The sequence below is a fragment of the Amborella trichopoda genome, chromosome 11 (genome assembly GCF_054954075.1).
Source record: "Amborella trichopoda isolate Santa Cruz 75 chromosome 11, AtrichopodaSantaCruz75HAP2 v2.0, whole genome shotgun sequence".
Classification (NCBI taxonomy): domain Eukaryota; kingdom Viridiplantae; phylum Streptophyta; class Magnoliopsida; order Amborellales; family Amborellaceae; genus Amborella; species Amborella trichopoda.
In genome coordinates, this window is record NC_142346.1 from 41,665,489 (window position 1) to 41,675,854 (window position 10,366).

The 10,366-nt window shown below is 36.1% G+C and overlaps 1 long non-coding RNA gene across 1 annotated transcript; it reads right to left on the bottom strand.

Moving 5' to 3' along the window:
* Positions 1-4,167: 4,167 nt before the first annotated feature.
* LOC148779912 (uncharacterized) lies at positions 4,168-7,932 on the bottom strand. The gene is made up of 2 exons (XR_016044821.1): positions 7,101-7,932; positions 4,168-4,732 (listed from the first exon to the last, which is right to left on the bottom strand). It is a non-coding gene; the product is annotated as an uncharacterized LOC148779912 (long non-coding RNA).
* Positions 7,933-10,366: the final 2,434 nt, after the last annotated feature.

Sequence of the window (10,366 nt, forward strand, 5' to 3'; positions counted from 1 at the left end):
TAAGGCCCAAGGCTAAGAAGGATATGAAGTGTTTGAACTACAGTACATGTAGTTTTTATATCAATGAATGGAAAGCTGATTTTCCAAGTTGTGCCCTTTTCGCTAAGAGGACAGATTCTTATTAGTTAGAGATTGTCTATAAAGTGAATATCTTTTGTACATGGATGTTACAATTATTTTCCTTTATTAGATGTCAAATTAGATGGTTTGGGGTGAGTTATCAAGTCTGACAAATTTTTTTTTTTTGAAACTTCATGTCTATTCAATGATATTCTTACAACCACTTATTTTGAAATTTAAAACTCCATATACAAAAGATAAATGGTCTCTTTGTAAACAATCCCTATTAGTTAACCTTAATGAAATTTAACAAAAAGTTTGTGTTTGCTATATTTGTATTTGTTTGTACGGGAACCACGGATCATGCATCATTGAAGCCTACGAAGTGGATTGTATTGCTCATGGCCTTTTTTATTCCTTTCCACATAAAATCTAGGGATATTGTGATCCATACGATCATAGAAATTTAGGTAACAATGTTTACTACCGTTCAATCCTTGGATTGATGTTGGAATTAAAGCGAGACCGACTACTAGAGCATGTGACATGTTCTGGAGGCCTCCCCACAGCCTCCATCACCATCCAGCCATTGATTGGACAATGATGCCAATAGTGAACATAGGTCTTCTACAGTCATGTGGATCATAGTATGTAATTCCTTGATAAAAAGAGAATATTGTAAATAAAATGCACTCCAACTAATGGCAAGCTACCTTAGGCACTGTATGGAATGATGCATTTCATGTACAATTGCATGTCATGCACAAAAACACTTCCTGTAGAATCTTTAAAGAAATAAATTCTGAGCTTATCTGGCTGAGAATTGAAAAGAAAATCTAGTGAACCAAAATATTCTTAGAAAGATCTAAAACTGTGCCCTATAGTTCTATGTTTTCTTAAGTAAGATTTATTTCCTTTAGCTGTCACAAAAGATTGTTTGTTCTAAAAATGTCGAATGCTCCTAGGTTCTATTTGTACGCCTGTTAATCGCTTCTTTTGTTGGGATCCAAACCTTAGATTGCAGTGTTGCGACGGAATTGACGCCTTTACTGCTAAGCAGAGAGGCCAAAACGCCAAATTAACTGTCGACGACTATACTGGAAAAGATTTGCATATGAAACACAATGAGCTTGGTGTCGAGTTTTCTAGAAGCTTAGAATTGTTATAAAGATGAGAACATAATTCCACATTCAAAGTGGGGAGGCTTTTATTTGATGAAGCTCCGACCCTACAACTACACCTAATGTTGGAATTTTTCCAATAATGGAGAGGTATAATCCCTTTCAAGTGGATTTTTGATCACTTCAGGCAATTTGGGAGGGAATTATAACCATATATGTACAAGCAACAACTTACATATTTTGAGTTGGTGGAATCACAGTCCAACTCACAATAGACCACTGTTCACATTGGTTTGGACACAAGGGGTCCGAGCGGACAATGTGTCACTTTTTCATTAGGGAAATTCCACAATGAACTTGTTGATTCATTCGGATGCCAGTTTATGCACCATTATCGGATTTTGCAGTACATACAGTGTAACAACCCCTGCTGGGGAAGCCTACATGTGTCCCTTTTTCGTTCTTCTTTGAAACTAGGATCATCACTCACTTCATTCAACGTTCTTCTCATTATATGAATAGTTTGTTGTGCTCTGATATACTTGTTGTGCGCAGAAGCTCTAACGCCGATGGGTTAATATTTGGCAAATAAAGTATAAGAAGTAAATTATGAAATACATACAACAAGAACACAAATATTTATATGGTTCACGTCAGAAGGGCTATATCCACGGGCATGACAAATTTAAATCTACGAAAGTTACATCAAAGATTTTGGAACAAATCTCAACCAACTCACAGTCGAGCAAACCCTTTTAAACCTGCTCTCCCAAACAGCAGCATGCCGATTCTCTCGTCTCTATTCCATAACTAGACCACTGTCTAAGAAGATAACAACTTTGAGAGCAAACGCGACTTTATCTCATTAAAAAGAAAACAACGTAAAATCTCCATGGGAATCACTTCTCTACAAGAAACCAACCTCTCACTTTGTATAAGTCTTCAGGAGGAAATTGCATCTTATGCACAAGACGCTCTATCACCCTCTCCTTCTCTGGAGGAACCACCATTCCCATATGGTGACCCATTTAAGGCACACCAATTCTCTACACTTTCATCTCATATATATAAAGATTAGCAATCCATAGTAAATATGAAACTTCTTATAGATCTTGCATATATTTTAAAAGATCAAGAGATATATCCAAGATTCCTAATCTTTTTGGATTTCTATGTCTTTAAGAAAACTTATCAATATCAATCTCAATCCCACACAATATGGATTAATCTCAAACAATCCCACAAAATATAGGATTTCTTTATGTAGGTGATTTTGGATAACACCAAATCCAACATTGTTGTCCCTTTAAATCTTGTTTGGTTAAAGGGTTTTTGTCTTTATCTTTCTTAAAATGTCCACAAGTGATAAAATATTTTTCAAAAGGATCGATATATAAAAGAAAAGTATACAAAGGGACTTTTTACTAAGTAAAAAGATGTCACGATCACTCTTATTCGTCAAATTTCAAATTAGGTGGTAGTGAATCTGCCATTGACTAGACTCAAAGTTTTTTTTTTTTTTCTTGAACTTTGTGGCACTCTCCAAGCCATCCAATTTGGCATCTAATGGTTAGTAGTAATCATTGACTCCTTGTAACAAAGATAAAGATCTCATAGTATTCAATCCCATACATAAAATTGCAATTTCATTTTATTCTTTAAATCTAATATTTAAAAGATGAGATCTTTAATTCAAATGAGAGAGAGAGAGGCACTTAGGTTAGGTCTAGGCTATAAGTGAAAAGCCCGACCAGGCCTGAATTTGAATTACTTTCTTTACTTGGCCTGGCCCGAGGCCCAAAAATGGGCTGCATACTTAGCCCAACCCAAAAGCCTGAAGCCCAACCTAGATCATTGGCCATCAGATACACAAACACACATACATGCACACACTAAGGGGAATCACACATTTTTTAGGGAAGTACAAAGATTGAGATACAAGAATGCATACATGCAGTCCGTGGGAGTTTTATCCGTCATCAATTATATGTGAAGTGTGGTTTGATGCGGGACCACATATTTTGCCATTCCCACCATTCCTTATATCCTCGCACTTTCTGCAACCGGTCTGCACTCTCGAGGTGAAAAGGAAGCAGCTTTAATGTCGAACAAATCAAGGTAATCGATGTAAGATAGATCCAAGTGCCTAAGGTTTATTAATTCTCCCAATGTCAGAGTTAGCTCCTTCATGTGAATGCACCCTCGAAGATCCAAAAGTTGGACTTGTATCTCTTTAAGTTCAAGGCAACTTTTTAAAAGAAGAACGTGGAGGATCATTAAGTTTGATAGGGAATGAGGAAGGGATTCAATCCTAGTCCTAGAGAGATCGAGCTCGCGGAGAGAAGAATGCATGCATTCGAAGAAATGAAATTGAGGGATGGCTTTCAGGGATTCATCATCTCTGAGCATTAGGCTGCGAAGTTTGGGGCACTCTGGCAACTGAGGGAGTTCTTCAAGATTGTTTCTCATCAATGAGAGTCTGTCTGCTTCTTGTCATTAGGTAGCTTCAGAGTCCGATACCCGATTTTACTATGAAGTTAGGAAAGTGCACTGATTAAGAGGAAGTGATCCATATTGCCAATGTTCGCCTCATATCATGCATTTTCACAGTTTTATAGTGTGACCCTTATTACGAGGGGCATGGAAAGTACCAAGCCTATCTACTAAACCTTTTGCGCAATGTTTTAGTAGGCATTCTTCATGTATTGATGAGTTTCCATTAAAGAGCAATGAAAGCAGTACTAAGGTGATATAGTATGATGTGCACCTGTCTTTTTTTAAGTTGAAATAATTGTAAAGGACCATTGTAAGTTTTCTAGTCGATACAAAAAAAAAAAAAAAAAAAAATGCGTATTATACTAGATCACCCTAGTATTACTTTTATTGGTATCAAAGCAAGTTTTCTAGCTATTTATAGGTTTTTTTTTTTCTATTTATTTTGGGAAAAAGAGAATAATGGTTGCACGTACTTTCATCTTTGAAATCCTTAAAACCGAAAGGTTTGACGGAACTAATTATGCCTCACGGAAGCACAAAATAACATATGTCCTCTATGAGGAAGGTTTGGATGGTGTACTAGCTGAAGATCGCCGCTACCACTTGAGGTCTAATTCATCTCAACAAACTAAAGATAAATATGCTTCTTGGAAGCACAAAGATGAGTGTGCTAGGAATATCATCATATGCTCTCAATGATTGACTCATACGTATTTGAGTATGAGTTAATAAAGACCGCGAAAGGAATGCACAGAGGCTCGAGAAAGAATATGCGGATACAACTGTGATGAGGCAGGCTATGGCCATGAAGAAATATAACGAGTGGAAGATGAACAAGGGAGCAAAGATATCTGATCATGTGCATGTTTTCCGTGCTCTAGTTCGAGAGATGGAGGCAACTGGCATGCGATCAATAGAACCAATGCAGGTGGTTCACTTGATGAACTCATTGCCGAATTCATGGGAGTCATTCGTCACTTCACTTTCAACCCCGCAAACTGCTCTAAAGCTTGAGGAGCTCATCATTCTACTCATAGGGGAGGAATAAAGAAGGGCTGCACGTAAAGCACCAGTTCAAGTGGTAAAATCTAAACTGTTTTCAAATTTAATAAAGGGAAGAAGATGAACAAGAATAAGAAGCGATGAGATGAAAAGAATAAATGGAGAGAACCTAAGGGAAGAAAAGAAACTAGAACTTGTTATATATGCAAAAAGGTATGTCACATAGCAAAATTTTATTGGTTCAACAAAAATACTGGAATAAAAAAGAAGTTGTTTTTGTGGTATTTGAGTCATTGTTAGCCGACCCCAATGGGACGTCTTGGTGTCTTGACTCGGGACCTATGACTCATGTCACAAATACCAAATAGAGCTTCCGCACTTTCACTCCCGTAAAGCCAGGCGAGCAACACATATACATGGGAGGACATTAAAAAACTGAGGTTCTAGGAGTTGGCACCTATGCGCTCAAATGAAAAATGAAAAAATTATAATCCTAAAACAATTACTTTATGCTCCTGAAATGAAGAAGCACTTGGTTTCGGTTTCCAGAATTGCTAAGGCCGGTTTTATCACTACTTTCTATGGTGATTGTGAAAGACCGTGGTGATGTAATTATGTCCGGTCAACTAGTGAATGCCCTTACTCTATGGAAATGAATCTTCAAAATTATAAAGGTGACCTTTCAAAAGTGTGTGAATCGCGTGTGCAGGGAAAGTTAACAAGGAAAATTTCTATCGAGGCAAAAATAGCTTCTAACCTAGAAGAAATTATTAATAGTGATATATGTGGATCCATGAATGTAGCTATCAAAAGTCAGAAAATGTATTTCATTGCCTTCATTGATGACCACTTGTGATATGGGCATATATACCTAATACATACAAAATTCGAAGCCTTAAAAAAATTCAAGGAATACAAAGCTGAGGTAGAAAACCAAACCAACTTGAAAATTAAAGTTCTAAGAACTGATAGAGGTGGAGAATACTCCTTTGATCTCTTTAGGGACCTGTGTGTAGAGCATGACATCATTCACCAATACATCATGCCCTACGCATCAGAGTAAAATGGAGTTGTCGAGAGACGGAATATGACCTTATGGAAATGGTGAGAAGTATGATGGGGCATGAAAAGCCCTCTCTAGATTTATGGGGAGAAGCAGTATTAACAACAAGGTATATTCTGAGCCGAATTCCCACCAAAGCAACTCTTCTTACTCCTCATGAGATGGTCACTGGTTGTGCTCCGTCCCTCGATCACCTAAGAGTATGGGGATGCTCTGCCTATGTTCTAATCCTTCACTAAAATAGAATAAAACTAGATCCCAAAATTATCAAGATTTTATTTATTGGCTGCCCTGACCATGGTAAGGCCATCGATTCTACAACCTCCAGAATGAAGCGGTTATTGAGAGCTACAATGCCCATTTATTTGAGGATGAGTTCCTTAAAGCAAGAGTTAGTCACAAACAAGCGATCTCTTTGAGGAGGCCATTGACGTAGAAGAAGCGAACTAGATCTCGAACCTGAACCCCAACTTAGAAGAAGCGACCTAGTCTCAAGACCTCCTATGTACCTTGAAAAGTTTGTATACTTAGGGGGAATACTATAAAAGAGTTAGGAACTTCCTACTATCTCTCTATTGGGCACACCCCAATCTAGGCTCTATTCTTCTCTCTCCTAAATATTCTCTCTCTCATAAAATAAGTTCTTTTTCTCTCTCCTAAATATTCTCCCTGAGTTGTAAGGGGTGGCACGCCCCCACCTAGGTAATCTTTTGATCCCACGCACGAGGAGACCCCGCTCACATAAATTAAGTTGTAAGGGTTGGCACGCCTCACCTAAGTAATTTTTTGATCCCATGCACCATTGGAGGAGATTTCCCTCTCATAAATTAGGTTGTAAGGGGTGGCACACCCCACCTAGTTAAGCTTTTGATCTCGTACCATTACTTTTGATCCCACACACTATTGGAGGAGGAGACCTGTCAAAGACCGGTTGAGGTAATTTTTTAGCAATTTTTAGGGGGTACACTCCACTTAATCCTACACACCATTGGAGGAGGAGACTCGGTGTGGGATGTTTCAAAGACCGGTTGAAGTAATCTTTTGACAATTTTTATTTATGAAGTTTATAATTTTTCAGTTTTGTTTTCCTCTTCTCTTTATTTAATAAAATTGATTGTTCTTAGTGGTAGCAAGTGATGGCCGTCTTATTTATTTTATTTATTTCTTTTGAATTAAAATAATTATAAAAAATTATTGTAAGTGTTTTAGTCGGTGAAAAACATAAAAAAAAAAAAAAAATGCCCACCGTACTAGATCACCCTAGTCCTACTTTTAAGCAAGGCAAAGAGAAAGACTTAAGAATATTATCTAATTTGTCATAACTAAACTTCAAAAGGATAAATACATCTCAACCATACCGCATAAATTTGAAGCAGACTGCTTGATTCGGATATGGCGTCCTCCCACTATTCCACTTGTATTTTTGTTGGCCATAGCCTGTATAACTGCGATAATAGCAAGAGGTAAACCATCACATTGTTTTAGAATGATTTTGGCATGGGGTTTTTTTGATGCAGAGGTGATATGGGAACCCGCTTACTCCATGCTTCTGGCTCTGGTAATTTCTTTACTTCAATGCTTATGTTGGCCTCCATATTCTTAACAGTTGGGCAGGGAATTCCTATTTCTTTCGGTTCCAATCTCTTCCACACATCATCCAAAATCAGCAAATACCTATTAGTTCTTAGAATCTTCAACAGCTCATCTTTCACCTTCTCAATATTCACCATGGACAAATTGAGGCCCAAAACCTCTGCATGCATCCCATATTTGGATTAAGAGACACTTTAACCCATATCACAATGTCAAAACTAGAATTAGATTAGAGCTGATTATGAACATTTTCAATTAGAGCCGTCTTCCAGATCCCCCCCATACCATACACACCAATAACCTGATTCTTTTCATCATTTATGCAATCAAGAACCTTTTGCGTAATTGATCTCGCAATCGGTTGGTCATCAATTGGTGTGGCTTCTAAGTCTACTACCCCCTCCAACTCAGAGGGGGAGTCATCGCCAATCTTTCAAAGTTCTTTTCATACTTGTGCTGCACCTCCGGCATGAGCTTGGCTCCTGTCTTGCCGAGTCTATAGAACGGCCAACAATTTGGACACAACCCTCTCAGCCATGTCTTTCCTCTCGTACTCCTCCTGTTTTTCATCCACTCATTTTTCTAGATTGGAGAATTATTGAAGGAGTAAAGTTCCATGGTATTTAAAATCAACAATTTAGACCACAATGAAAACTTTGAAGCATCTTTTTTAAGATTTAAACATTATAGAAAACTCATAAAACATACATGGATTTGAGTTTTTGTGATTTACAGTCAAGTAAAGGCAAAGGGCCGGGCCCGTTTCTTGCTTTTTTTTTTTTTTTTTTAACCTTTCGGTGCGTAATTTCTCCTCAATTATTCATATGAAAGATTGACGGTAACTGCTCTTCTTTCTAGTTGGCTTCCACTTGCTTGACCTTAATTATGGAATCTCTCTTCTTTCTAGCTGGCTTCCATTTGCTTTACGTTAAATTATGGATTCATACACTTTGGGGAAAGGAGGAACATTCACCAGAGAGAGAGAGAGGCTTGTGGTAAAAAGAAAAGGGCAAGCTTAAATTATGTTAAGATTGTCTTAATCACAATGTCACTTTTATACACTATTTTATTTTTTATTTTTTTATAATTATTTTATTTTTTCTATATACAGTTTTGACATCAAATTTTGAATATCCAATCCTCTATTAAACTCGCACGGAAAATATATATATATATATATAAATATTTTCAATAAAAATGATGAAAATACTCTTGAAAGTTTTAAGGAGTATTTTGATCATTATATTTTATCGAAAAATTATTTTTAATATTTTTTATAGGTGCGCCTCAATGAGAAGATGGTACGTACCAAATTTAATATTCATACAATTTTTATTAAAAAAACTAAAAATAAAATACTTAGAAACGTCGGATCTAAGATCAAACGGTGAGTGGCTCTATTGATCAAATTTGGATGGTTGTATGGTAGGGGGAGGATAGTTCTTCCATGATGTAAGGGAAGTATAGAAACATTTCCTAAAAGAAAGGGCAAGCTTTCTATGCTTCCCTTACAGTATAAGTTATATACTTTCCCTTTATCCAACCGGCCATTTTGAATAGAGGGCTAAGATTTGCCCCAATCACAATGTCACATCTATGCACTATTTTTTTTTCTTTTCTATAAACTATTTTGACACCAAATTTTGGACATCCGATCCTCTATTAAACTTGCACTAGTCAAAAATATAAAAAAATATTTCCAATAAAATAAAATGACCAAAATACCCTTGAAAGTTTCAAGGGGTATTTTGGTCATTATATTTTATCAAAAAAAATATTTTTAATATTTTTTATAGGTGCGCCCCAATGAGAAAATGACACATACCAAATTTCATATTCATACAATTTATATAAAAAAAAACTAAAAATAAAATACTTTGAGACGTCGGGTCTAAGATCACACGGTGAGTGGCTCTATTGATTAAAATTAGACGGTTGGATGGAAGGGGGAGGATGGTTCTTCTATGGTGTAGGGAAAGTATAGAAACCTTTCGTGAAAGAAAGGGCAAGCTTTCTATGCTTCCCCTACAACATAAAACTTATATACTTCCCCTTATCTAATTGTCCATTCTGAATGGAGGGCTAAGATTGGCCCCATCACAATATCGTGTCTATGCACTATTTTATTTTTAATTTTTTTTTCTATAAACTATTTTGACGCTAAATTTTGAACGTCCAATCCTCTATTAAACTTGCACTAGAAAAAAAAATATAAAAAAATATTTTCAATAAAAATGATAAAATACCCCTGAAAGATTTAAGGGGTATTTTGGTCATTATATTTTATTGAAAATTTATTTTTAATATTTTTTATAGGTGTGCTTCAATGAGAAGATGGCACGTACCAAATTTTATATTCATATAATTTGTATAAAAAAAACTAATATTTTGAGACGTCGGACCTAAGATCAAACAGTGAATGGCTCTATTGATCAAATTGGACGGTTGGTAGGGGGAGGATAGTTCTTCTATGCTCTAGAGGAAGTATAGAAACCTTTTCTAAAAGAAAGGGCAAGCTTTCTATGCTTCCCCTACAGCATAAAACTTATATACTTCCCCTTATCCAACCGTCCATTCTGAATGGAGGCCTAAGATTGGCCCCCATCACAATGTCACGTCTATACACTATTTTATATTTATTTTTTTTCTATAACTATTTTTCCACCAAATTTTGGACGTCTAATCCTCTATTAAACTCGCACTAGCAAAAAATATAAAAAAAACATTTCCAATAAAATAAAATGACCAAAATACCTTTGAAAGTTTTAAGGTGTATTTTGGTCATTATATTTTATCAAAAAATTTTAATATTTTTTTATAGGTGTGCCCCAATGAGAAGATGGCACGTACCAAATTTTGTATTCATATAATTTGCATAAAAAAAATTAAAAATAAAATTCTTTGAGACGTTAGATCTAAGATCAAACGGTGAGTGGCTCTATTGATCAAAATTGGATGGTTAGATGGTAGGGGGAGGATAGTTCTTCTATGCTGTAGGGGAAGTATAGAAACCTTTCCTAAAAGAAAAGAA